General features: G+C 37.0%; 2 pseudogenes; one reads left to right on the forward strand and one right to left on the reverse strand.

Annotated features, from left to right (window-relative positions):
• Positions 1-2,698: 2,698 nt before the first annotated feature.
• Positions 2,699-2,795, reverse strand: Gm23926 (annotated as a pseudogene).
• Gm4350 (predicted gene 4350) lies at positions 11,695-12,273 on the forward strand (annotated as a pseudogene).

Genomic DNA, 12,689 nt, shown 5'->3' on the forward strand with positions numbered 1-12,689 from the left:
AGGTAGAAGGATAGATAGATAGATAGATAGATAGATAGATAGATAGATAGATAGATAGATAGATAGATAGACAAATAGGTGGAGGTATAGATATATTGATTCTGAGCTGAAGAATAAATATATTCATCATTCAGTGTGACAGAAGCAGAGTGGAGTATACTCAGGTGATTGCAATTTGCTTTGCCTTGTACCCATGAAAACTCCTGGCAGTGGAAAGAAAACCGAGCAGGCAGGTTATGATAACAGAAAATAGCTGCTTTTTCTCACATTTATCATTATATGTAAGCCAATCTTTCTAAAGACTGTGAAATGCATACATTTGTAATAAATACACTACTCCTCTAAGGCTGGATTGAAAAGATAACAAGACTGGAGAACCAATCTACACGAACTCAAATTAAGTTGTGGGGAGAAAAAAAAAACAACAGGATGTTGATTGGGAGAAATGAAGGCCATAAGAACAATAGGTGACAGGAAACAGGGACCAGAAGACTGGCTTCAGGATTTGTAGTATGTGTCTATTTTAGTACAAGGAAATGTATCCTTAGGAGGAAGGGCGAATAAGCATTAAACAATGGAAGAAACGTTGTATTTTTGTACTCAATCTCAACAGGAACAGCATCCTTCACTAGAGTGACCTCAGAGGTCCCTCTACTCCACGTTGATGAATGGTGTCATTTTACCTTATATTTAATATGGAAAATCAAGTGTTCTTGTTCTTGAGAGATTGTTATGCAGGAAGGGAGTCCTGTAGGTCAGCCTGTGTTTGTTTAAGGCCCCTTGCTTAGCCATATCACATGATGGGCAAGGCCGAGTACCAGTGGCCACCAAGGCATTAATGATGAGACAGGATACGTAAGCAAATCTGCACAGTGTCACTTTGCTTTCCCCATCTGAAAATAAAATTTACCCGAAGAGCCATATAATGTCACAATTCAGAATGATAAAACTGAGCACCCTCTTAGGCAAAGTGTTCAAGCTGAGATTTGTAAAGAAAAACAAAACAAAACAAAAAAGACAAGAAGCTAACACAAAACACTGTGTGTTCCCTCAATAGACAACATAAACTTTCAAGTAGTGACAAAAGGCTTTGCCTTATGTTACCATAAGTGAAATCTGAGCTTGGCATGTCAGCGCACAGTTGAGAAACTGTCAAATCATCTGCCCTTCCTATGTAACTCAATTTGGTAGGCTCAAAAAAAAAAAAAAAAACCTACCCCCAAAATATCACTTCCATAAAACCATGCAGAAACATCACTCATATAATATCATCTCAGCAAGAGGAATGCTCCAGAAATTATTCATTGTTAATGAATTAATAATAGAAGTAGTATATTTATGTGCTTTTGTGTGGTTAAAAAAAATTAAGTAAGGTCTCATTATGCCAATGAGTACATGTTCCTTTGACAACCTCCTTGGCAGCGATTTTAAAAGTTGAATCTTGGGGGCAGGGGGAAATGTCATGAGATCTCAGCTTATTAAATTTTGTAAATCATAAGGCTTGTCTGCAAATGCAGAGCACTGAAGCTGATTTAGTTGTTGGCCTAGAAACTCTGCTGTGGGGACCATTAAACAGGTCCAGAGTTTAAGTCGCACAGTAAATTATACTCCAAAGACACAGAGACTTCACATCCTGTTTCTCGCTATATCTCAGAAGTCCTACGAGACAGGGTCAAGTTTTCACAGTGAGCCACCAGTGTAGCTGCTCTTGATGGAACTGAATCCATCGGGGACTACTGTCAAGTTCTGTGAGTTTTAATATCAAAAATGGAAAACTAAATTAAATTAGGCTTTTTCTCTATTTGAACAATCTTCACAGCCGGAATGGATAGAACCAATATTCTTTTTAGGTGATTCCAGCTTATACAGTCACTTTCAACAAGTAGCTATGATTAGAAACAGCAAGAACAATGTGCTTGGCAGTTTAAAAATAAATGTTTATCATTTTTAATCTTTTCCCTTAGAAGGAATAATGAACTGTCTGTAGCTACTATGACAAAAAAAAAGTTTAAGACCACAAATAAATGAGCCCATAAAGAAAGCAAAATTATATGATTTTATAGAGAAATATACTTATTTCGATGAAGTAGCTCAAAAAGTAATTAGACTGGCAAATACGCAGTCTGCGGGGTAGACAAACAGCTGATGGAGATCAAGAATAAGCTGGTCTCACAGCTGGAGGCCAACATGCAAGAGTGAGAAGTTGAAGACTTCTGCTACACTTGGATGTTTGCTTTAGTGAGGCCCTTTAACTCACTAAAATGTCTCACTTGCATTCTGGAGGGCACAGAGATCAATTCAAGTATACAGGCTTAAATGTAAATTCTGCCCAGAAACATCCTCACAGAAAACACCTCCTATAGCATGTCCCCTTAAAACTGAATATCAGCTTCACCTTAACAAAATGGCTTAAATTTTAAGGCATTTTGAAGTGTAAGACCTTAAGTGTTCAGTGGATTTTATATGTTCAGCTCTATGTTTGTCATTAATCTTAGTGACCTGAGTGACTCGAACAGACTGCTATAATCACTGAGTTTATTCACACACACACACTGTATAGATATGCATAATACCACATTGAAACTTTCATGTATATAAAAAAAGACCCCCTCCAGTCTTTGCACTCAGTGACAATTATACATTTGGAGGTAAAATGTTTTTTCTCTTTGTTATTATTATTATATTTATTTATATTTCAAAAATTATGGAATGCTTCACGAATTTGCACAGGGGCCATGCTAATCTTCTCTGTATCATTCCAATTTTAGAATATGTGCTGCCAAAGTGAAAGAAACATGATGAAACTAATCACTCTTTGTAGTAATTCTGCCATGAAACTTTCTAATGTTCTGTTTCTGTGAAATGTAAGCTGTTAACTGGTGGGTAAGAGCTTACTCGGTTATTTAAAGTTAGACTAATTCTTAAATATATTTCCCTTAAAAGCTAAAGTTTTGAAAGTTTCAAATATTCAACTTATAGCCAACCATTTCTTTAAAACTAGCTAAGAGATTATCTTAAACACATAAAGAGAAATGGTTTAAATTCTGCAGTATAGGTTTATCTTGTTTATATTTTGAAATTTTCCTATTCTATAGCTGGTAAATAGTCATACCATTAAAGTGACTGAAAACAAATATCCAGATTGCCCCTGGGGTTATGTTTTTAAATCATCATAAGAAGAAAATCATCGTATTCAAGATGACTATGGATGGAGTGCTCATCATAGCAGGCATTTTATAAATTACGGTCCATGATCAGCACAACACAGCCCATTCTGTAGACCTCATAAGCATGAAATCTTCACATAGTTTTCATGGCAAATTAGCCTCAACCAATTACTGTTGGTAATTCAAAATTTATGAAACCATTCTCACAGCAAAAGAAAATTAATGTCAATCACTTATTGAGCCCTCCCTATTGCCATTAGAGATTCTTAGTACTCAGTACTCTCACAGTGTTATAGGACTCAACAAATCATTCTCAAATAATTTTTTTCTAAATTCCCACTTGGATTTTTTATGTTAAGATACAAGACTCAAGTCTGGCAGATATGATTAAAATGTGGCTTGATATCAATAGAAGAAAGAAAGGGCAGAAATCAATACTGTGAAAGCTAATAAAGACAAATGTTCTCTGATTCACTAGGGAAGAAATAATGGATGCAAAATTGAATATGATTCAGCAGTGTAACACTGTCACCAAAAGGCAAGTTATATCGGATTGCATTAATAGATATATCATGTAAAACAAGAAGAGTGATTTTTCAACAGCAGCCCTTCCACACCATTGGCCCAAACTGGAAAGTTCCTCCACTTTGAAGCTCAACGATCACATGAACTGGGTACAGTTCATGAGAGGAAACTTTTGAAAGCACAAAGATAAATAAACAAGTAAGAATAGATAGTAGACTGTTAGAAAAGGAAAACCCTACTAAGCACAAAGTTCTCTTCATGTCTGACTTTCAGAGGTAATGGAAACTGAATCTATGTTCAGTTCAAGAAAAGTCCACTAAAAGAGGGCATGATCACAGAAGCATGTGATGTGTACAGGAAACAAGCCTTGGAAGCGAAGATGGGATGCAGCCATCTTGACAATGAATGATAGCATCCGTGAAAAAAAAGATGCATTGCATTTTTCCCAAGCAATGAATTTCATTAAACAGAAAGAAGAATATTTCACAGATAGCCCAGAAATTATTCAATGGAGACTCTGGGTTCTTGGCCTTGGATATACTCAAACTAACCAGGATAATTGCCACTTTCAAAGGTGATTTTGATTAATGAGTATATGATGAAGGACATCTTCAAATATTTCTTGGTCCATATGACATTCTCTATATTCAGACTAACTAGAAGAGCAAAACTGAGAACAGTATGTGTGGAAGAGCAGTCCAACATTACAAAGCACATGAGCCACTCATCCCCCACATTTCCATAAGAAACTCCTTAGATTGAAACGACAGAGGACAACTATGACTACTTTTGTTGAGAACCTAGCCTGTACTAAGCCATTTCCTACTTTTTTTTGTAATTAAAACTCAATTTAGTATTCCAACAGTTTTAAGAGATATGCCCTATCATTCTATTAATCTGTTTTACAAATCTAAATCTCAAGAATAGGAGAGCCCAATTATTTTTTACTTATACGTTTGCAGACTCGAGATCAAGATTCAAAATTCCTGTAGACTAGCCATGCATCTCAGAAAGCTACATTGTCTGTTAGTCACCTGTGAGCATATGACAAAGTGTGAAATGAGCTAGTGTCCACAGCTAGGATGGCACCTTATGTGACAGTAGATAATAGCAGCCATTGACCATAGGAAAAAAATTATGAAGCATAAAGAGAAAATTAGAATATATATTTAACATATATATATGCATATGCCAAGAAACATTACCTTTTCAGACTTTCTAAAATTCCAAGTAGTTTTGATTTTTGCCTTTCTGTGATAATTTTAGAAAACTTTTTCTGAGTGTGGAGTATTAAATTAAGTTCTACAAACTCTGAGAGCAAGTGATTTACATAAATCACAACACTGCTTTGGAAACATCACACTAGGGGGCTTCAAAGTGAGTATGTAATTTCTCTCTAATATAGATTAATTTAATGTTTAATTTCTGATTAATGTAGATTAATCTCATTAATAGGGGCAGCTAACTAAAAAAAATCATATCTCCTCAGTTTTACATCTCTTGTGTCTCATGGAAAGAGCAGACAATTGGAAGTGGGAATTGAAAATCAATCCAGAACATGGCCACAATTATGACAATTACCTAAATTGTCTCACTTACGGTATAAACGTAAGTGATTCAGAAACCTTATTCAAAGATGCATTCATGACATAAGAATATCTAGCTGGAAAACACACTTTGCATTCATATTGCCTCATAAAAATTCAATGATTTTAACTAAGTTCCCCTGGCCCTCAGAGCTTCCAGATAGTTCCATGTGCCTTGCTATCCTCTTTTGCTTCTTTTTCTCTATTATATGAACTAGATTCCTTGAAATCATACTTCATTTATTTCTTAATAATGGGACAAAATGACAAAAGTGGGATCTTAGAATAGTGGAAAGGCTCTCATCTCCATCACTGCTGTACATGGCTAACAATAGTGGTACTGGGGGTATTTCCCCAGTTTCCTTGTTATTTTATGCTCCACTGTCTAAACCTTGGAGATTGATTTCTTTCATAATGGTTCATTTATCTGCCTCTTGTAGATAAAATTTTACAAATAACTAGTTAGACTCATTTTTCTCAAGGTATTTTTTTCAAAAGTCCTGTATGACAGATAAAACTTTTCTCCAACCAAACTAAATGCTCTTGCATGTAATACTAGGATGTGGGTGGATTTAACTTTACAGTCAGAAAATAAGGCAATTTCTCTGAGTTCTCAATCTCAAGGCTTCCCAAAGCTAAAATGAAGCAAAACCAATTATAATACTTTCATTCAAAGCCTGCTTTCTATTGTTCTTCATGGTATATCCAGGATTGACAAAACACTGTCCAAACCTAGGCGCATATCAACTGTTAGTTCTGATACTAGTTACCTATATACTTTGCCAACTTGATCCTGTGTCCTTTCTATGTATTTAATCTAATAATTTTATTATTGCAGTATGACTATGAAGGTTAGAGAGAAAATCAAGTTATTACAATGTTGTATGTAGCAGATACCCAGTGAATTTTGTCTTTTAAGATTATGTACATAGACTTGGGAGATAGTTCAGGCAGGAAGCTACTTATCTTAATGACATGGAGATCAAAGTTTGATTCTCAAGAACTCATGTAAAGAAAAAAAATTAGTCATGGTGGTACACACTTGTGATGCCAGTGTCAAATAGGCAGACACAGACAAATCCATGGCGCTTGCTTATTGGCCAGCCTAGCATATATGGCTTACTCCAGGCCTGTGAGAGACCATATCCCAAAAATGAAGGTGGCAGTTTCTAAAGAATGATACTCTGTGGTGATGCGTGAACCTCCCTCACAGCATGCACAGACATGTACAAAATGCCCATCCACACATGTGAAAACAGAAGGAGATTTATATGCATATTTGATAAGATGTTAAAGAGATGGTGGAAAGACAAGAAAATACCAAACTAAAGCAGTGATTCTTGAACAGAAAAAAATGTAAAAGTTTTTATTGCAAAGAATCCTGCCATGCTGCTATGCTTATAGGCCTCTTTCGTGCCTCTGAGACTTCTGCAGTGATAGTACCGATGAAAAAAGAGTCCAAAGCACCATAGTTTCCATCCTAGATTCGTGGCTTTGATTTACTTGGTACATTGTGTTTCCAAATAAGACCTTGTTTAAGGGCTAGGGAGAGAGATGGCTAAGTAGTTAGAGCAAAATGTTCAGAGCTTGAATTCTCAGAACCATCTTAATGCTTCATGGATATTATGGCTTATTTTAATTTGATGCAATTTAGGCATTTTCTAGATCAGGTGACCTATGGGCATGTCTATGGTGTTTGTCTTGACTATATAATTGATGTTAGAAGACAGTCTAGTGTGAATGGCACCATGCCCTTGGTTTGGCTCCTAGACTATGAAAAAGAGAAGGTAAACTGAGCAGTAAGTACATATGCAATGATTTTCTCTGAGTTCTTGACTGTGGATGTGACTACATGTTTCATGTTCTTGCCTTGACTTTCTTGTAATGATGGATTACAACCTGCAACTGAGAACTAACAGAAACCCTTTACCTCTCAATTGCCTGTTATCCAATGAATGCTATCATAGCAACAAAACCGAAAGTAAGACAGTGGGCATGGTAGCTGACCTGTAATTCCAGCCTTGAAGTCCAAAAGAGTGAGAATTCCCAGAGCAAGCAGGCCAATAAAATCAGCCTTATTGGTGAGCTCTGGGTTCGAATGAACCAGCCTCTAAAGCAATAATAGGAGAATGGTACTGGGGAGATTATTGATATCAAACTTGGACATCTGCATGCTCCAGCACACGCATAAACATACATATGCACAGAGAGGGGGGTAGGGGGAGAGGGAGTGGGAGAGGGATACTGGATTACATCTGTGCTACACGGTGCATGCTAGGCAGAAATGAGGAACCATTAGGAACTGATAACTGACTCACTAGCTCCAGGGTTGGTAAGAGGCCCTGCCCATCGAGAAAAGCAGCTGTACTTCCACCTAACGTTTCCAGAATAGTTTAATTCACCAAGTGAATTCTCAAGTCCCTTTGAATGTTAAACACAGGATCACGTGATCCCTCCTGATCACGGGAGGGATCAGGGAGTGGACCTGAAAAGCAAACTAATTACTTAACTCTAAAGTACACAACATGGAGGTTCATGCCATCTAACAAAAGGATCATCTTATTTTTCACTTCTCCAGCACATTTGACTACATCTTCAAACACTCTATTGGTATATTTCCTAGCAGACAAATATATAAATATTTTATCCAGGTAAAGATAATTCTCTGAGATTTCAAAGATCCACTTCTACATTAAGTTGGGAAAATACTAGAATGCCTCAAAACAGATATCCATAATTTCTCCCACAATGAAACTTTCAGTGAGCTGTCAGTAAGAGAGCTCAATGGAAAAGAGCGCTAATTTCTCTCACAGAGGACCAGACTTGAGTTTCAAATACTTATATTAAGTGTCTTACAACTGCCTGTAACTGAAACTCTAACAGTAAGAAGACACTATCTTCTGGCCTCCAGGGGCCCCCATATGCATATGTACATGCACATATGCACATTTTAAAAAAGAAAAGAGGAAAGGAACTTTTTAACTGATTTAAATATGTATATTTATCAAACCCCCAAGAGCTTAATTTTATTTCTTGTTTTTATAATACCTATTATATTCCCTTTTCCATAGAAACATAAGCTTTGTGTTCTGTTTTCAATGCATAACACAAATTCTTTGATTTCTCCCTTTTCTCATAATTATTCAGTCAATAGGCTCAATTCCATTGAATCTAATTATTCTTCATTACTTAACTGCCTAATTTCCTTTTTATCTCAGTTATATTCATCTAAGACATTCATTTCTTATTATTTATATCAGCACTTCCCTTTTCTCATTACCCAACTTATAGTGCACAGTGGATACAAGAATCCAATAAAGCATCCAAAAAATTCTACAAACACTTCCATTAACACAAACCTGTCATCATCATACCAAAGTCTTCCAGAAGACTGCATTAGATGTCACCAGCAGAAATCAACTGCAGCTTGCCAGCCACAGCAAAAAAAAAAAACAACCAAGCAAACAAACACCTAGAAGAGTATGGGCATGCTCAACAACAGAACAGTGAAGCATGGATGGGTTTGGACAGCAAGCAGTAACTATCCAGCGACAAGAAACGCCTGTGACCAACACCACCTTCCTTTCAGTGTTCCAGGAGAAAGTATCCATCACGTCAGGCTACCTGCTAGCACACAGAGCTCAAGTTGAGAAGATGACATGGGGTTAGGTACCTATGTTTTCTCTATGAGACAGCAGAAATATGGGATCAACCAGTGAGATGTCATGAGGTGGGAGATAGTCTTGCCAATGTGCAATTAAGGGTCTCATTATCTTGACAAGGCACACATGGACATTTAATATATACTTGAGTCAAACTAAATTAAGCTTTGGAGGGAGAGAGGGAAGAAGGAAAAGAGGGGAGGAATGATAGAGAGGAAGAAGAAAGAGGAAAGGAAAGGACCATGGATCTCAGAGTAACTCATGGTAGATTTTACTGAAGAATATCAGTTAAGCATCACTTTTTATTTCAATACAATGAAGGAGGAATGTCCACTCATCAGCTTTTGTGGTGGCTTTCATACTGACTTTGAAGGCAGTTTTTAAAGGAAGTTCAACAATGATCATCCAAAGTAACCTTGATGTTGGTATAATCTAGAGTTTCCCTATGGGGCATGTTCAAGAGGTTATTTGAATACTTGTGTCCTGATAGATAGGCTTCCTAAAACCTCATTTATGATTGTATATTTTACATTTCTCCTCAAATTAATTCATTTGTAACTACAATGTAAGGCAATAGGAGTGCCAAGAGAAAGGCAGGAGGAATATCAACTTAATCATAACAAGTTTAATAATATTTAAAGATCAAGTATAATTTTAAGGACCAATAGAGATTTTCAAATATATTTTCAAAGGAAGCTAAGAACTACAGCAATAGTTGCCATATATCTGACACTGGCTATAATTAGGAATATGCATTTTGCACTAAATCTTCCATCATACTGGTAATGACTGGCTGCATACAAAATTGCTCCAATTTTTCAGATTAGAAAGCTGAGGGTCAGAAAGGTTGAATTGCCAAATGTACAATATAGCAAATTCATGATCTGAATCCCAGTCCCATCAATGCCACCTGTGGCCAAAAGCAGAAGAAGAAAACGAAGCCAAGCATCCCTTCAAAGACATTTATCCTGTGTCTATATATCCAAAGTACTCACGTGTGAACCAGTCAACGCATGTTCCAACTGATGCTAATCTCAAAAAGTAATACATAGTTAAATCATCTTTTAAAGTTTTCCTTTTTAAAATATATGTATTTAGCTAAGTTTAAAACAACATAAGTATCTATCATCAGAAGATGAAATAAAAAAAAATGTCTTCTATAAACACAACAGAATACTTTTGAGCCTTAAGGAGGGAGGGGGTATCTTATCATTTGAAACAACATGGACGAAGCAGAAGGACATTATACTAAGTGAAATGAGACAGGCCTAAAGAGACACGTTACCATGATCTCACTTGCAAGTCAGAGCTACCAAAAAGTTGAAGTAGAGAAGCTAGGAATGGTTATGAGAAACACTGATACTCTCTTCATAAGAAAAGTTCTGAAAACTTGGTAGCAAAAACATGACAGATTTATGTCCAGTTCTGCAGAGGGCGAGCATCAGCTTAGACTAAGGCAGGAAACAGTAGCATTATATATCTAATAACATGCTTCTGCCCCCTGAATTCTTGGTTGTCTGAATTCTTCTGGAAGGTAGATCCTTCCCATTTGTCTAGCGTAGACTCTATCCCAAATCTCGAGTCCTCTTGGGCCTCAAGAAGACCGTTGAGAACAAGTGGGATTAGTTAAAAACAGATTGTATTGAGTAGTTTTTTTTTAAAGATTTATTTATTATTATACATAAGTACACTGTAGCTGTACTTCAGATGTACCAGAAAAGGGCATTCTTATTACGGGTGGTTGTGAGCCACCATGTGGTTGCTGGGATTTGAACTCAGGACCTTGGGAAGAGCAGTCAGTACTCTTACCCACTGAGCTATCTCGCCAGCCCGTATTGAGTACTTTTGCATTGATAATTCATAATCGAAATTGTTCTAAAATTCTCTTTTTTTGTCAGGTCCTTCTGCGGTTTAAGTACTATCAGCATGGACATTTCAATTAATACTTAAATCTAGAAACTGAAGAGATGGCCCAGCAGGAAAGAGTATTTCTTGATAATGCAGAGGACTTGGGTTCATTTCCCCATACACACATGGCAGCTCACAACAGCTGCAACACAACGTCTAGGAAATCTAACACCTGCTTCTGGCATCATCAGGCAACAAGCACACAAGTGGTGAATGCATACACGTGTACACACTCACACATAAAATACAAATAAGTCGGTTTTAATTAAAATAAAATGTAATCGTGTGTCCATAAAGAACAGAAATTTCAGCCGGGCGTGGTGGCACACGCCTTTAATCTCAGTACTCAGGAGGCACAGGCAGGCAGATTTCTAAGTTCGAGGCCAGCCTGGTTTACAAAGTGAGTTCCAGGACAACCAGGGCTATACAGAGAAACCCTGTCTTGAAAAACAAAACAAACAAATAAAAAGAAACAAAACAAAGAATAGAAATTTTAAAAACTTAAAAACGTACCCCAAACATTGCCAAGTAGAAAGGTAATGAGAACTTTTCCATGAAAAAAAGGCAATGTTAATCAATGCACTTGTAGGATGCTCCTTTCTTATTTATGGAAGCAGAAGCCATGTGTTCTTTAATGACCGGAGACTAGGCCTATGGCATCCTTATTTCCGAGGCTTGATTTCCAAGACTCTCTGAATGAGAAACTAATAAGAGATAGCTTGGAATGAAGAGAAATAAGACAGGACTAAAGATGCCCCTCTTGCAAAGAATGCTATCTATTTCTTGAGCACAAGGCTCAGAGTTTGATTCTAGGCACAAGACAAAGCAAAGTTTTAGAAGAAACCGCTACAGGAGCTGGAGCTGTATTCTCTTTGCCTAGAAGATTTGGCTTTTCTTAATCCCTACCTGAGACAGATGGACAATCTTCTTGAACTCACACTTGATCATGTCACAGATTCCCTCAGTATGGGTGATTCTGAAATGTGTGAGGAAGAAATGATCACATTGGTTTCTCAACTTCCCACGTTTCCCTGTCTCCAGAAACTCTGTGTAAATGGTGTCTACTTTATATATGGCAACCTGAATGAAATCCTCAGGTGCCTGAAGAAGCCATTGGTATCATTTTGCATCAATAACTGTGAACTCTCACAGTCAGACTTGGATTGCCTGCCCTATTGCCTGAATATTTTTGAGCTAAAATGTTTGTACCTTATTGATATACCTTTAAATCATTTATGCCTTGATCCTCTCGGGTTTCTCCTTGAGAGTGTTAGACATACCCTGGAATGCTTGGAATTAAAGTCATGTGATATGGGGGAACCTCAATTCAATGCCCTGCTGCCTGCCCTAAGTCAATGTTCCCACCTCACAGATGTCAGTTTTTGGGAAAATGAACTCTCTCTGCTGTTCCTGAAACAACTTGTGTAATTAATGACTACTTCATAATAAGAGTTCCCAGATCGCAACATAGAAAAAAGAAATCCATCCTCAGAGCATAGCAGGCACTAGGCTATGAGGTAATTCCGGGCCTTCCTTCTGAGCATCACAGGACCTATGAACAGGGTGGAAGTTATTCAGTAGCATTTATTGAAAGGTCTAGTTCAGTGCCTTCCACGGGTGGGCAGTCAAAAAATCTTATTTGGAGATAATATTTATGCAATGGTAATCAGACTCCTTCAGTGTAGCAATTTTGGGGGAGAATATTGTCTGTGCTGAGGTTAAGCTTTGTGAGGTAAAATAATAAAAGGAAGGGCAAAGACCAGATGTGGAAAGTATTCAGAAGAGAAATTAAGGTTTAGGCAAATTTTACATAAACATTGTCAATTACAATTCAGAAAAAT

This window comes from Mus musculus, chromosome 14, assembly GCF_000001635.26.
Source record: "Mus musculus strain C57BL/6J chromosome 14, GRCm38.p6 C57BL/6J".
NCBI lineage: Eukaryota > Metazoa > Chordata > Mammalia > Rodentia > Muridae > Mus > Mus musculus.